Source organism: Notamacropus eugenii, chromosome X, assembly GCF_028372415.1.
Source record: "Notamacropus eugenii isolate mMacEug1 chromosome X, mMacEug1.pri_v2, whole genome shotgun sequence".
Lineage (NCBI taxonomy): Eukaryota > Metazoa > Chordata > Mammalia > Diprotodontia > Macropodidae > Notamacropus > Notamacropus eugenii.
Window position 1 is genome coordinate 1273994 of NC_092879.1, and position 16171 is coordinate 1290164.

General features: G+C 40.4%; 1 long non-coding RNA gene across 1 annotated transcript in view; it reads right to left on the minus strand.

Annotated features, from left to right (window-relative positions):
* Window positions 1–16171, minus strand: part of LOC140515522 (uncharacterized) — a 53078-nt gene that overhangs the window by 24742 nt on the left and 12165 nt on the right. Inside the window, exon 2 of the long non-coding RNA XR_011971064.1 lies at window positions 5543–5679. This is a non-coding gene — a long non-coding RNA (uncharacterized lncRNA). The remainder of the gene's footprint in view (window positions 1–5542; window positions 5680–16171) is intronic.

Consider the following 16171-nt stretch of genomic DNA (forward strand, 5'->3'; position numbering starts at 1 on the left):
TTTATTAAGCACCTACTGTGTCCCAGGTGGGTAGTTAGGTGGCACAGTGGATAGAGTCCTGGACCTTGAACTTAGGAAGACTCATCTTCCTGAGTTCAAATCTGGCCTCAGGCACTAGCTGTGTGGCCCTGGGCAAGGCACTTAACCTTATTTACCTGAGTTTCCTCATTTATGAAATGAGCTGGAGAAGGAAAGGGCAAATCACTCCACTCTCTTTGCCAAGAAAACTCCAACGGGGACAAGAAGAGTCAGACGATAAGTGCTTTACCATTATTATTTCATTGGATGCTCACAACAACCCTGGCAGACAGGTGCTTTTATTGTTCCCATTTTACAGCTGAAGAAACTGAGGCAGAGAATAGTCAATTGGGCCCCTGAGTGTCTAAGGCTGATTTTGACCTCAAGTCTCTGCTACTCCAGGTCCAGCAGTGATTTGCCATTTTCTTCTCCAGCTCATTTTACAGATGAGGAAACTCAGGTAAACAAGGTGAAGTGACTTGCCCAGTACCACCTAGCTGCAAGGGTAAAGGGGTAGGCATGGATGGTCATATGAAGCAAAGAGGATTCAAGGGACAGAATAAATACAGAATAAATAAGGCAGTTTTTCTAGGCTAGACTAGAGTGTGTGACATGCAAAGTACTGGAAGTATGATCACAGAATTGAAGGAGCCAGTTGGTAGAGGGATCTGAGAACAGTGTGATTTAATGGAGAGGGTTGGACTTGGGAATCAGAAGAGACTAGGGGGCAGCCTGTGGCACAGTGGATACAGTACCCACCCTGGAGTCAGGAGGATCTGAATTCAAATCCCATCCCAGACACAAGCTATATGACCCTGGGCAAATGACTTCACCCCATTGCTTCCAAAAACCGAAGGAAAAGAAGAAGGAGGAGGAGGAGGGACAGGAGCAAGAGGAAACTACAACAACTAGGGCTTGCATCCAACCTCTGACACTTGCTAGTGATGTGATCCTAAACCCTCAATCTCTCTAATCCTCAGATGTAAAATCAGGGAAATGATGCCTGACAGTGAAATTAGTGAAATAAACCTCACAGTGTTGTTGGAAGGATCCAATGAAAGGCTTTTTTCTTTGCAGTCCTTAAGGCAGGACAGAAATATCAGTTGTAATTATTTGGAGTATCAATCAATAAAGGTCACCTATGAGGCAGGTACTATGCCAGGAATACAAAGATAAAAATAAGAGTCCTTGCCCTCAAGGGAGCATTCTATTCAGAGGGACAAGTACACTTACAGCCATATGCAAAACATACCCAAAATAAATACAAAGTATTTGGGAGGGAGGAGGCTCTCGCAGCTGGTGCAATCAGGAAGTCATGGAGGTGGGAGATGTCATCTTGTGTGTGAGCAGCAGCACAAAGGCCACTTGGCTGGACCATCTATACAGGAGTAATGTCTAACAAGTCAGGCATCTCCTCTGTATTGTTTCCAAGAGGCTACACAATTGTGGCTTCTTTCTCCACTCCACCTTTTCCTTAAACTGTAGGATCTTTCAGTGATTTAAGGGCAGTAGAAGAAGCAGCAGAAAACTTTTATAGGGGGTGGATTAGGGTAGAGAAACGATCCTAAAAACACTTAAGGAAGATGTTCTTTAATTTAGAGAATTAGCCTTTGAGAGATTTTTGAGCCAGAAGGCGTCTTAGAAATCATTCAGATGATTCCTAGAAAGGTTTAATGACTTGGCCAAAGTCACAGAACTATCAGACAGCAGAGGCAGGCCTCCTCATGTGTTCTTCTCATTAAAACATGCTCTAATCCATAAGTAGGAAAGAATGAAGACTGGCTGAAGGAAGGCTTAGCATGAAGCTGTTTTCAATCAGGACTGGATGAAAGTTATAGCCATGGAAATGGAGAGGAAGCAGACAAAGGATGGGCAGGGTAAGGGGATGCATTGAATGGGGGGGACAAAGGAGAGAGGGGGCCCAAGAATGATACCAGAATTTTGATCCTTGAAGATTACAAGTGTCACTTATTTGGTAAGAGAAAAGGATAAATGATAAACTGAAATTTCACATTCAGTTTGAAGTATTAAGAGAATATTCAAGTGCGGGTACCCTGAAGACAGTACGAGATGCCCCCAGTAAGCGAAGGAGAAACAGAATTAGAGAAATACACAGATATTTAGGAATTATCTTTGTACAGGTCATAGTTGAAGCATCAGAAATGAATAAATTGCCTAAGGGAGTGAGGGTTATAAAATGTTGAGTATCTTTCAATTTCACAGGATTATAAGATTACAGATCTAGAGTCAAAAAGAAGCTGAGTAACCAGGGAGTTCTACCCCCTTATCATTACAGACAAGGAAATGAAGGCCCAGAGAAGTTGTGATATGCCACTAATAAGTATCAAAGGCAGAATTTGAACCCAGGTTTTCCTGACTCCAAGTTCAGTGCCCTACTCATACAACAAAGCTTTTCAAGTAAGCATTTTAAATGACATATTTTAAATAATACCTCTTCTTTTCTATCTATAGTCATAGACAATTAGCACCAAGAATTACTACAATAAGCAGGTTTGCAAGTATAAAGTAAAATTAGAAAAAGCCCTTCCAAACAATTGTTTACTGAAGAGCCTCCTTTGTATCAGTCACTGTACCAGGTGTGTGGATATAAAGCAGCTTTTGTCCTTTTGTCCTTGCCCTTACAGAGTTTACATCCTGTCAGGGGAAACAGCTGTTTCCCCTGTACAGTTATATATATATATATATAAAACTGTACAATATAATCAAAATAAGAGAGGTAACATGGCCTTGCTGTTGTTTGCCCTTCATTCTCAAAGAGGACCAAGGACAACTCAAAGGTGAAGTCCTGACTTGTGCATGAACTGGAAAAAAGCAAGGCAGATGCTGACATGAGTAAGGCTGATGCCTTTGTGCAGATCTGCCTCACAAGAGAATTAAAATAAGAGAGATAACATGTTATAATGGCTTAGCTGGCCTTGGAATCAGGAAGACCTGGGTTCTAGTTTAACTTCTGACTCAGCCAGGCAAATTCTTCCAGAGGATTAGTTGAAGAACAGCTGCTGACCTGTGTTGGCACACTGCTTTTCTCCATGGGGGTTGTTTATACCACTGAGGTCACAGGTCTGTCCCCAGTAAACAATACCAAAGCAAGGTTGATTATTAGGTAGAAGAAAACTCCAACAGCTGACAGAGCCAGGAAAGGACTCATGGAGGAGGTGAAACTTGGCCTAAGGTTGGAAGAAAACTTGGAATTCCAAGAGGAGATGAGGACAGAGTGTCCCTGGCCTAGGGGGAAGCCTAAGCAAAGGTAGACAGATGGGACATCATGTACTGTATATTAGAAATGGAAATCTGTTTTCACTTTACAGGTGAGGAAACTGAGACTGAGAGAGATTAAGTAATTTGTCCAGTAGCAAACAGCTAGAAAATGTTTGAGGTAGTAATACAGAAAATGGAAACCTATTTTCACTTTGGCATATTCTTTCTACCTATATGGAAAAGTAACTGTCTGGAAGTCAGTAAATGGCTATTGAACAAGATTAGATTTGTATTAGGGGACATATTGTAACACCTCTCTATCACTGTTCGGGTCAATATGTAGTTTAACCATAAGAAGCCACCCTGGCATAAGAGACCACAAGCAAAGAAAGACATAGATAGCAGTGAGTGAAATATTTGATAATCCTTTTTCATTCCTTTCACGGTCCTGAACTTTATAAAGGAGCTTGTGCTATGTGTAAGTGTGAGATAAAGGACCTGATGGAGGCTGTATAGGTGTATGAGTTGTACAGGAGTGCAACACCAGATAAGCATGGGATAGTTCATAAAGCTAGTCAACGGCTTTGCTGGCCCCACTTTCACCATTTCAATCACTCCGGAAACTCTAAGATATAGATAAGGTCATGCACCTAATGTTGATAATTGATAGATAAGGACAGGTACATTGTTTAGGGACCTGTGGATTGGTCCCATCCATCTGGAGAACAATTTGTGATAGACAGTGTAGTGGAAAGAGTGTTGGACTCAGAACTGTAAAACTGTAAGATCTGAGTTTGAATCCTGGCCTCAAACATTCACTTAGCTGTTTGATATTGGACAAACCACTCTCTCTCAGTCTCAATTTCTTCATCCATAAAATAAGGATAGTACTAGCATCTACTTCCTAGGGCTGTTGTGAGGATCCAATGAAAGAACATATGTAAGGTGCTTAGCAAACCTTAAAACTCTACATGAATGTGATTCTTATCATTAATTTCCAAACTGCTAAACTTTGGCTGAAGAATATCACTACTGGGCATACACTGCAAGGAGACCAAAGACAGAGGGAATATGTATAGGTGCACTTTTTATGGTATTAAAAAACCATAGACACAATGGGCACCCACTGATTAGGTAACAGCTCAATAAATTATGATAAATGAATATTGCACAATCTTATTGAAATATTAAAAAATGATTTGTGGTGGCAAAGAACTGAAAATTGTGGGCATATCTGTCAACTGGGGAATGGCTAAACAAATTATAATAAGATTGTGATGGAATATTACTGTGCTATAAGACATGATGAGCTTGATGATCTTAGGAAAACATGGATAGACTTGCACAAAATAATGAAGAGTCAAATAAACAGAATCAAGAGAATGTTGTATACGGTAACAGCAATACTGTTTTAAGGACAATTTTGAGCAAATGAGTCATTTTGACTATTATAAATATGTAAGTTAACTACTAAGGACATACAAAGGAAGAATCTGCATCCAGAGAAAGAACTGATAAACAGAAGTATGCACAGAATGATTTTACATATGCCTATGTATTTGTGTCTAATGTTAGCCATTTCTAAGGAGAAATGGGGGGGAGAAAGGGAAGAAAAAGAGAAATTTACATGATAACTTTAATATATATTTAAAAGGAATAGCTTTGCAGTTTCACATGCAATCACCTTTTTCTTATTATACTATGTTATGGAAATGCTTGTTTTATTTCATAAATTAAAAATAAGGGAAAAGATTTTAAAATGATGGTTAAGGATACAAAAACCAAACCAAACCAAACCCCAAACCACAACCCACATCCTGGGAAGACTTATATGAACTGATGCAGAATCAAGTAAACAGAACCAGCAGAACAATTTGCATGATGAACCCAACAATATAAAGGAACTCAAACTGAAACACTTAACAGCTCTGACCAATGCAATGACTAATCATGACTTCTAAAAACCTACGGGAAAGCATGTGTCTTGTTTCTCAGCAGAGCGATGGTGGGCTACAGGAGCAGAATGGGGCATATGTAGCCAATATCTTAATTTGTTGATTGACTACACTTGCTTATTACAAGAGAGTATTCTGTACATTGGTGGGGTGGAGTGTAAGTAGAGAAAGTTAGTGGAAAGTGATCGTGCTATTAAAAAAAATGAAAAAGGCATCAAGAAAACCTTGTTTTTAAAGAAGCAAATCAGGGGTGGAGAAGAAAAGATACCAGCTCATCCCCCACCAGAAAAAGAAGAGAAAAGAGCAGAGACCAAGCCAGTCTTGGCACCACACTGCCCAAGGATTCTTACCATCGACCTGTGGCTAGAGTGCATGGTTCCCCTTTTGGGGAATTCAAACAACAATGCATTCGGGAGAGGGGACAAAGGCAGCCACATCTCATCCTCCCTGGGCCTGGTTGGCTGTGGCATGTCCATCTTTGCAGAGACTGTTGAATTAAAGCAAAAACAAAGGCATGTAAATGTTATGCTATTTCCATGCTAAGGGAAGTCCAGTGTCTCTCTACAATGAAGATGCTAGAGCGAAATTTGCAATGAGAGATTACTTTACTCACTACGGTGAAGCTGGACATAGTCTCTACTTGGCAAGTGCGACCCCAATTCTTTCTCCTGTTTCTCCCAGGCTGGAAGTGCAGCAACCACTCAGGTGTTTCATTCCAATACTCACTGGTACTGGAGCCTGACAGGGCTAGTTTTAGTGTGTCCCTCCTTAGGGAGCCTAGTAGCCCCCATTTCCAGGGGCTTCACCGTATTGGTGAGGACACCTGATGGACTTAGTCCACTGCATCTCAGAAACCCCAACCTCAAGGGATCTACTAGCATCAGCCTCTACTGCAGCAGGGATGACAGGTGTGGTGCTTGTCCTCCCAAAATTAAAGCAGAGGATCACATCATGGGGAAATACCATGCCCTTGGCACTTCTTATGTGGAGGATCTCATCCTCTCTAGGGAATCCTGGTCCCATCTAGACTCTTTGAAGGATGTTCTCTATGATAGAGGTCCTTGTGGAACATACAACTAACTGTATACCTCATTAGATATTAAAAATCAAATGATCACTGAACAAAGTTATATCTCTTGTTACATCTATCAAGGAATATTTTATTTAGTTCACTGAATGTTTATTTTTCTGGGCACAGAATAAGCACTTAATAAATGCCTGCTGAGAAATGGTTAAGTTGCCTGCACAGTGTCTAGGCACATAGAGTATAAAGATAAAAACAAAACTTCCTTGCCCTCAAGATGCTTACAATCTGCTGGAGAAATACACAGAGAAGTAAAATACCAACTAACATCAAGTTTTATTCTCTGTATGCTATGAACCTATCCCAGCAGCTCTCCTCTAAACATTCTCTAGCTTATCAATTTCCTTCTTAAACTGTGGCGCTCAGATGAACTCTGACAATGAAAGGTCAGTGGGGGAAGGCAGAGCCAAGATGGTGGAGGGGAAGCAGTGCAGTGAGCTCCTTTCCACCAACTTCTCCAAACAGTCTAGAAAATACACAAGACAAAATCCTGATGGAGAAATCCAGAAGAGGTCACAGTGAGTCCTTTGCTAGCCCAGTTCAGCACAGGGAGACAAATAGGGAGTCTGTGGACATTAGGAACAGGGTTGGGACAGAAGCACTCTATGTGTAGACTATTCTAATCTCCATCAAAAGGCTGTGCACTAGGTCCCATAGCAAGCATCACCAGACCCATACCTGGTCATGGCGATGGGAACAGGTGTTAACTGGTAGCTTTGCATTGTCTATCCAGCTCTGGTCACAGATCCAAGGTGGGCTGAGAGGGGGACCTGCCCAGGGAAGTGACCATCCCCAGTAGGGAGGTCCTGGGTTGCGGAAGGAGTAAGTTCAGAAGCCAGCAACAGCACTGTTGTGGCTCAGACTCTATGAGAAAATAGGGTCTCACTTCCAGCATTGAGTCCAGCTTTCAGACCAATGACAGGAATCTCAGCTCAAAGAGGAATGTATAGTTCTATCATTCTGAACCAACTGAGCTTTCTAGCTAACTGATGGGCTGAATCCAACAGTATTCTGCTCTTTTCCAGACCCTAACTCCAGTCAGGAACTTGCAGAGCTCATCTAGGGGAAGAGGGGGCACAGACTTTGCCCCGGATCACTCTTTTGAGAGCACTGAAAGCTTACAGGTAACTAATCTGTACCAAAGATCTCAGAATAACACAATGCTCAATACTCTAAGAAAGTAACGAGACAGCCCAGACCTTCCCTCCAGAAGTATGACAGAGTCTAGCCCCAATCTCAAGTCTGAAGTCAGGAAGTCAGCTGGAAAAAAGGGGCAAATAAACGAACCCCACAATAATGAGCAATGGTAGTAGGAACACTCATACACAAAACCACAAGAAGAAATGACTCTAAAACATCTACAAGCCATGTGTCAGAGAAAAATGCAGCTTGGGCACAAACTCAACTGGAATTCCTGGAAGAGAAAAAGCAAGAGTTAATTTTAAAAAGTTTAAAAGTATTTTTATAAATGTAATGCAAGAGCTTGAGGGTAAATTGGAAAAGAAATGAAAACTATGGAAGAAATGGAAAGGGAATTAACAGCTTGGCACTAAAGGTATATAACTTTGCCCTAGCAACAAATTCCCTGAAAGTTACAATGGTTTGAATAGAAGTCAATGACTTTATGAGGCAGCAAAAAATATTAAAGCAAAGTCAAAAACCTGAAAAAATAGAAGAAAATGTAAGGTATCTCATAACAAAAACTGACCTGGGGAGAAAAAATTTAAGAAGCATTAGTCTATCTGAATGCCATGAACAAAAAAAGAGCCTAAGCATTCTATTTCAAGAACTCTCTCTGAGAACTGCCCAGAGCTCTAAGAACCAGAAGGCAAAGTGGAAATAGAAAGGCTCTACCAGTTACCTCCTGAAAGAAACCCCTAACTAAAAACTTTTAGGAACACCATAGTCAAAATCCAGAGCTTCCAGGTCAAAAAAACAAAAAAAAGTACTGCGAACAGTCGGAAAGAAAGAATTCAAATACCAAGGAGCCATAGTCAGAATCATACATGATTTAGCAGCCACTACTATAAAGGAGAAGAGAACTGGGAACATGATATTCCAGAAGGCAAAGGGTATGAGCTTATAATCAATAACGGCTTACATAGAAAAACAGCATAATGCTAAACAAGGGAACTGGACTAAGTATTAACAACTGTTTCATTCTCTGTTTCTTAGTCTAGTTTTTCCTTAATTCTACATTCTCTTTCCCAATCTTTTCTCTCACTTGTTTTGGTTAAGGGCTATCTCCTCACTTTCCTTAATTTAATAGTCGTAATTTGGTCCCCTTATCAGAACGACCTGAGTTCACATCCAGGTGCAGACACTTATTCACTGTCTGCAGTGGCCGAGTCACTTAACCTTCGTCTCGCCTAGTAATATTTGCTGTAAAATGGAGATACTAATAGCACTTGCCTCACAGAGTTGCTGTGAAGATCAAATGAGATAATTATAAAATGCCTGGTACATAGTAGGTGCTTAATAAATGTTTGTTTCTCCCACCCCTCTCTTTTACACATGCTACAGTCTAGCCAAAGTAGACTAAAACATTCGCTGTCTTGATGATTCCAGTTAATGTTCTGGGAATGGATCTGTGGAACAATTCTTAATACGTTAATCACATGGAACTTCTGTTTGGCATTCAGAGCTCTTTGTAACCTAGCTCTGCTCTACCTTTCTGATTTTGTTACACCTTACTCTTTAATCTGGTGATGCTGGTCTCCTGGCTCCTCCACAAATCAAATCATCAAATTATCAAATCATCTCTAGGCTCCAGGCATCTTCTCTGGCTTTCCCCATGCCTGCAATGTTTTCCTTCCTCAGCTCCACCAGCTGACTTTACCTGGCTTCCTTTAAAATCCCACCTTCAAAAGGAAGCCTTCCCAAACTCCAGTGCCTTCCTTTTGTCAATTATCTCCAATTTATCCCATGTATAGTTTTCTTTGCATGTTGTCTCTTTGGTTAGACCATTAAGCTCCTTGAGGGCAGGGTCGTTTTTTTGGCCCTGTTTGTATCCCCAGTGCTTAGCACAGTGCCTGGCACATAGCAGGTGCTTAAAAGTGTTTGATTGATTGATCTTCCTTTTTCCATTTACAAAGGTACAACAGAAGGAGTGCTGGGCTTAGAGCTAGGAAACAGGTTCAAATCCCAGCTTTTGTAATTATTAGCTGTATGATCATGGGTAAGTCATGTAACATCCCTGAGCCTCAGTTTCCTTATCCGAAAAATATGAATAACAAAACTTGTACTATGTACTACCTACGTAAATCTTTAAGTATTACACATACATATTAGTTATAAAACAATCAAAACATCCATTACTTATATTCCATATATTCTATAATTCACAGTTCTTGCCTCAAAGCTCTAATCATTGACCATCATGCTAACTGACTGACATGTCAGTGCCTCTTCTTAGGTCACCTTAGTTTAGGGCAAGGGTGGGGAACCTATGTCCCCAAGGCCACAACATGGGGCCCTCTAGGTCCTCAGATATGGCCCTCTACTGAATCCAAACTTCACAGAACAAATCCTCTAAATAGAAGGATCTGTTCTATACAAGTTGGACTCAGTCTAAAGGCCACACCCAAGGACCTAGAAGGCCATCCATGCCCTGGAGTCCACAGGTTCCCCACCCCTGGTTTAGGCCATCCTCACTTCTTACCTGGGCTGCTGCAGTGACTTCTTAGTTGGCCTCCCTGACCCAAGCCTCTCCCTGTTCCAGTCCCTCCTACACATTGCTGCCAAAGGGATTTTCCTGAAGTACTCATCTGACCCTGTCACTTGCCTACCAAGTAAAACCCAGTGGCTCCTTATTGCTTGTAGGATAAAATATGAATGCTTCTATTTAGTCTTCAAGCACTCCACAACCTGACCTCAAACTCTCTTTCCAGCCTCCTTGTCCGTCACTCTCCCTCCTCAGTGAGCCAGCCAAACTCGCCTTTTCTCTGTTTCTCATACCCAACCCTCCATCTCCTTTTGTACCAGCTATCCCCATTCTTCAAATGCCAGATTCACAACTTCAACATTATCTCTGAGTCTAAATTCTTCTTTTCCCACATATCAAAGCATTTTTCAAAGAACTAGGATTTTGGAAAGACCTGGGATTCTCACTGGGGAGCTCTTGGTTGTCAGTCCTCTGCCCCATTTTACCTCCCCAACATCTCTCTGAGATACCCCTTTTCTTTACTTGAACAGCTTTTAGTTCAGGAACTCATTGCCTCTCACCTGGACTACTTCAGTAGCAACCTCATCTCTTCTCATTCCAGGGTATCCCTACACACTGTTATCAAAGTAGCAATGTATCTACTGGGCAGGCAAGTCAGCCTACGTTAGGCAGCAAGGCACCGTGAGACTGGGACAGGAGGCAGTGTGTGTGATATGAGTCAAGGTGGCACCACCATCTTGACCACTGTCCAACTACTGACCAACTGTAGTCACAGCCACTGAAGACCCAGAATAGAAAATTCTGGACATCAAAGTCCTTGGCATTGACAAATGGTTCTCCATCAGAAATGTGGCCTTATCACTGATGGTAGAGAAGATGTATCAGCCACTGTTTGCTGTGGAATCCTGAGGACTATGGGATCTTTCCATCTGACTTGCAGCTGAAACTTCCTATGGTGCATGTGTATGTGTATGTGGGGGGGGGGGGGGGGGGGCGGGCACGTGTGCACATGTGCTCTCCCATTAGAAGTTGGGCTCCCTAAGGGAAGGGACCATCTTTGGTTTTCAATTGGTATCAATGTGCTCAGTACAGCACTTTGCACAGAAGGGCTTATTCATTCTTTCATTCCTTTACTCCTTCCTTCCTTCATTCATCCATCCATTCATACCCACAGCTGTAAGCCCTTACTTTACAGTAAATTTAGGAACAGATGCAGCATTTATGAACTTTCAGCAGTTCAGCACCTACTTAGCAAGAATAATTGGTAAAACAGGAAGCTACCACATAAGAGCTGGAGTAAGCTGCTTCCCTGTTCTATCCTGCATAAGTCCACCCTGATCCCTGCTAGGGTCTCTGCTTCCCTACCTCTAGGATGGTGCCCCAGAACCCTCTCGCGTGAGGGCACATTTCATGGACTTGTCTTGGGTGTTATTTGTGATTCTTACCCAGGCCACAAAAATTCCTAACTGTAGCTCCTGAGATACCTCCAGCCATAGGAGGCTTTTTGGTGAGAAGTCTGCATCCCCTCCTCATGCATTCCTTTCCCACATTATTTATAAGATGAACATACAGTGAATGAGTGTCCCTTACCTTACTGGTCCCCGAGCTGACTCATTATTTTGTATTAAATCCAAGACACTGCATTTGCTTTTAAAAGAAGGACATTCCCAAGACATCTACTATGTGTGAACAAGATCTGATTTCATCAGAAATTTGTGTGCTCAGGAAATGCAGTTTTAACACCAAAGTCAACAACAGGAGAACATAGTAACAGTCATTTTAATTCCTTTCTTTGACAAGTTAGGTTGTAAACTTCAAATAGCTGTTCCTAACAGTAGCCAGATAGGGCTGAGTGAGTTAGGGGGGTTGTTGTACATAAACTCAAGGACAAGAAAAGGGATCAGGGGCTTGTCCAGAGCCCCAGGAGGGAATGTCAGACCTGGGGTTCTCACTGGGGAGCTCTTGGCTGTCAGCCCTGTGCTCAATTCACGAGTCCTCTCTGGATTGCTAAAGATGAATTTTTAAAGTGACAGCTAATTGTGCGACCAGGGCCTCTACAATAGAGTTAAATACTCCACCGTAACAGCCACTGCATTGGGGATGATGCACTCTAATAAAAGTCTCCAAGCATTATATATGTAAAACGGTATCAAAACAAAAGTTTTTAAATTGTGTTTAAAATTAAACAAAAGTTTAAATTTGTCACCACTGCATCATGGCCTAATTCTCCAATTTAAAAATAAAATCAGTTCCTGCATCTGGAGGATGGTGTATCTCCATGCTGTGAGAATTAAATGAATGATTTTCCGATTACGCGCAGAGTTCAGCCCTCAGGAGGTTAATGGGGCTATATCACCAGGTGATGTACCAACAGGTCTAGAGGTAATGTGGGACAAAAGGTCAACGTGTAAATTTCCTTGCCCTTTAAAATTCTGGTCAGAATTTGCCATTTGAAACATTAACTGGTTGGGCTTTGCAGTTCCCCCTTTCCCTTTAAGATGGTTTTAATTACTTAAATTAGATGGGATTGAAAGCTTGCCTTTGAACTCCAAAATGGAGAACAGGGACTGGACTCCAATTCTGCTGGATTTCTAATACACAGTAATATTTTTCATAGCATTTACCATCAGAATTAACATGACTTTATGAGGATAAAATCAACTGCATTCCTGTTTGGATATTTCATTTAAATTTCAAAGACTCCAAAACAATGGCAATAAAACATTAAACAGAGGACCAATGTGCATGTGAAGTGACTGCTTCTAAAATGGTGGTGTGATGTATTTTCAAAGATTTTGGATATTTTTTAGATTTTTTTTTTTAGATATTTTATTTAGATAAATAATTTAGATATTTTTTTTCAACACAGCAAATATGCTACTGTGTCTAGTGTCTCAAAGAACATCCTTAGATAAGTGATTTAACCTCTTAGCAGTTTAGTTGGTTACCTATAAGGAAGGAATGTGACCCCTTGGACCTCCCAGAAACCTGGCTTTGCAATTCTCTGATGTATGTATCACAGAATGAGCTATATGAGAAGTACTCTGCAAACTTTAAAGTGCGAAGTGAGTATCATCAATTATTATTTTTTTCTATTCAAAGAATGAATTATATTTTGGGGGGGGTTACATTGAGGATAGGAACCATGACTGACCCGTGTATTTCCCCAGGGCCTGGGGAGGTTACTGTGCCCACAGATACTTAATGAATATATATGCTTGTCATGCTATTTTGTCTTTTTCTTCCTTCTCGTGGTGTTTTCCTTTGGTTCTGATTCTTCTGTACAATGTGACTAACGTGGAAACGGGTTTAATATGATTGTACTTATATAGCCTATATCAGATTGCATGCTGTCTTGGGGAGAGGGTGGGGAAGAAGGAGGAGAAAATTTAGAACTCAACATCTTATAAAAGTGAATGTTGAAATATAAATGTAAATAAAATAAATGTTGAAAAATAAATTAATTAACTAAAAATAACTATGTGCTTCTTCAGTATCACTGAATTAGAGAACCTCAGAAGGGAACCTTGGAAGGGAACTCAAAGGTCACCTATTTCAACTGAACCTTTAACCAGAACCCCTCCATGGAAATGGACAAGTGATGATATTAACAATATGATATAACATATAACAATATGATATTTGCAAAGCTCTTAACAATATTTTCTCTGACCACCATGATAATTCTGGGATGTCTTTGCTATGACTATCCTGATTTTATAGAAGAGGAAACTGAGAGGCTAAGAGACATTGTGACTTAGATTCATGATAAGTCACTCTAGGATTTCATGTTTTAAAATAAGTAATAACTACTTTCTGGCGATTCAGATTGTTCTCAATCTGCCTACTTCTGGTTCCACATGCCTGATCAAGGGGATTAGAGGGAAAAAAATTCCATGAGGATTTACCCACAGTCTTATAAAGTCTGGATGCGGGTCTGGCCCACAGCTCTTTGTTTGGTCCAAATCTGTTCACTGTGCTCTGTCTCATGTCTATATTTGTTACCTTGGAAAATAACATTCCAGGTGTCATGTATAGATTATCTCATTTATCGTGATGCTGCTAGATAAAGAGGAGACAAGTATAAACATAGAACTTCATGCACAGAAAAACAGGTTCAGTTTGACTAAAGAAAGAGCTAAAGAAATAAACTATGTCCTCTCTTTAAAAATATTCTCTGATTTGTGATAGGTGTTACTCAATTTAAAAAAAAATAGCCTCTTCCTTCTTTCCCCCAAAGTTGAAACCTGAAATTGATTGACATCATTAACAAACAACATCTATTGAATTTCCATTATGTGTAAGGAATCTTTGGAAGGGAGATGGGAGATGAAAAGTAGAGATAAGTAAGAATGTACAATAATAAGCAGACATGATCCAAGCCCATCAGGTGTTGACAATCTAAGGTGGAGCCAGATAGGAGAGATAAATAAATACAATTTGTACACACTTGGGTTACTATAAATGGATGCGTCACAACCCACATAACGATGGTGCAAAATACAGTGGAATTTTCAACACTGGAAATGATCCTGGCACCGTAACAAGAATGTATAGTAAAATGAGCTCTGGACTTAGAACTAGGAAGTCTTGGGTTCAAGTCCCGACTCCCACATTTACTAATAGGGTGAACTAGTCATTTGAACTGAGACTCAGTTTCCTCATCTGTAAAATGGCAACACAAATATATATATATATATATATATATATATACATACATACTTACATACATATATCTATGTATATATGTATATATAAACTGTGATGGAGAAAGCTGCGATGTGGAGGGAATAAATGTATCTTAGTCAGGTGGTCAGCTTTCACAGGGTTTTAAAGAGATATTCCTAAAGGACCGTTCTGGCTATGTCATTCTCCTGGTCAAGAAACTTTGGAAAACTCAGGGACCTCAGCTTCTGAGGTAAGAACTCACCGTGTGATAAAAATTGCTGGGAAAACTGGAAAACAGCATGGCAGAAACTGGGCATAGACCAACGTCTGACACTGTATACCAGAATAAAGTCCAAATGGGTACACAATCTATGTATAAAAGGTGATACTATAAACAAATTAGGGGAGCAAGGAATGGTTTATTTGTCAGATTTATGGAGAATGAAAGAATTTATGACCAAACAAGAGATAGAGAACATTATGAAATGTAATTTTGATTACATTAAATTTAAAAGTTTTTACACAAACAAAGCCAGGGCAACCAAGACTAGGAGGGAAGCAGAAAAGTGGGAAAGAATTTTTGCAATTATTGTCTGTGATAAAGGACTCGTTTCTAAAATATATAGAGAACTGAGTCATATTCACAAGAATACAAGTCACTGACCAATTGATAAACAGTCAAAGGATATGAATAGGCAGTTTTCAGATGAAGAAATTAAAGCTCTTAATAGTCAAATGAAAATGCTCTAAATCGCTAGATTAGAGAGATGCCAATCAAAACAACTCTGAGGTAGCACATCACACCTATCAGATTGCCTAACATGACAAAACAGGAAAATGATAAATGTTGGAGAAAATGTGGGAGAGTTGGAACACTAATTCATTGTTGGTGGAACTGTGAGCTGATCCAGTCGTTCTGGAGAGCAATTTGGAACTATGTCCAAAGGGCTATAAGAAAATGTGCAGACCCTTTGACCCAGCAATACCACTTCTAGGATTGTATCCCACAGAGATCATAAAAATGAGAAAAGGACCCACATGTACAAAAACATTTGCAGCAGCTCTTTTTGTAATGGCCAAGAACTGGAAATTGATGGAATGCCCATCAAATAGGGAATGACGGAGCAAGCTGTGGTGTGAGAATGTAATGGAATACTATTGTTCTAAAAGAAATGATGAACAGGCGGACCTTAGAAATGCCTGGATAAACTTGTATCAACTAATGCTAAATGAAGTGAGCAGAACCAGGAGAATATCATACACACAGTAATAGCCACAATGTGAGAGGACTGTTTTTGATAGACTTAGTCCTTCACAGCAATTCAAGAACCTCAAACATTTCCAAAGGACTCCAAATGCAAAGTGGCATCCACATCCAGAGAAAGAACTATAGAGTTGGAATGCAGAATGAAGTAGACTATTTTCTCTTTTCTTATGTTTGGTTTTGTTTAGTTTTACTCATGCCTTCTCCCATTCGTTTTAATTCTTCTATGCAACATGACTAATGTGGAAACGTGGTTAATACGAATGTACGTGTAGAGTTGGGAGGTAGAGGGGAGGCAG